General features: G+C 46.5%; 1 non-coding gene across 1 annotated transcript; it reads left to right on the top strand.

Moving 5' to 3' along the window:
* The first annotated feature begins 267 nt into the window (after positions 1 to 267).
* On the top strand, positions 268 to 359 carry trnar-ucu (transfer RNA arginine (anticodon UCU)). Its single transcript is given in 2 exon segments — positions 268 to 304; positions 324 to 359. It is a non-coding gene; the product is annotated as a tRNA-Arg (tRNA).
* Positions 360 to 765: the final 406 nt, after the last annotated feature.

The following is a 765-nucleotide window of genomic DNA, read 5'->3' as shown; positions in this document are numbered from 1 at the left end:
TTGTTCTCTTCTGTTCTTCCTACAAAAATAAATCACTTCATTCCTTGTCTGCTGCATGTCCTCCCATTGCACCAACCTGGCTGTGTCCTTCCGGAGTTTTAGTAGAATTTCTGTCGCGCTTTTTTACAACCATAGGGCGGCCCAAAACATTTCCAGGCAATGAAGTAGTTTTGAAATGTCGTCACTGTGCGAATTACTGAACTTTTGAACTGCCTGTTGGACAACTACAGAAATCCTCATATGGGGAGGGGAAAGCGCTGCAGGTGTGGCTCTGTGGCGCAACGGATAGCGCGTTGGACTTCTAGTCGCTGACGTGATGAGACATTCAAAGGTTGTGGGTTCGAATCCCATCAGAGTCGGATTTTCGATTTGAAGAAATCAGTAACAGGTTTATCAATGTTCCGAGATAAGTGTAACTGCCGTCCCGAACTTCCGTCTGAAAAGTGACTCCAGTCACTCTCCGCTTTCCCATCTGAGCAAAAAATATTTGTAAGCTGCTGACCAGAGTCAGTCTGTTCCCTCCTCAGACAAATATACCCGCGGGCAGTTTGTTCCTCACAGGCAGCTCCAAACAAGGATGATGTGAATCGACACCACTGAATGCTCACACCAACACGTTTATCTCAGCTGTAATGAGCAGCTCATGTTACAGCTTTAGATCTGACAGTGGAGGATTATCACAGGCGCTCTGTCAGACTGCATATTCCTTCAGACAGGTTTCCGACTGGACACATGGAATGAGAGGCCGTGTGAACATTAGTGGTT

This window comes from Scyliorhinus torazame, chromosome 24, assembly GCF_047496885.1.
Source record: "Scyliorhinus torazame isolate Kashiwa2021f chromosome 24, sScyTor2.1, whole genome shotgun sequence".
Lineage (NCBI taxonomy): Eukaryota > Metazoa > Chordata > Chondrichthyes > Carcharhiniformes > Scyliorhinidae > Scyliorhinus > Scyliorhinus torazame.
The sequence above is the reverse complement of the archived record's forward strand: the minus strand, read 5'-3'. Positions and strand labels throughout refer to the sequence as shown.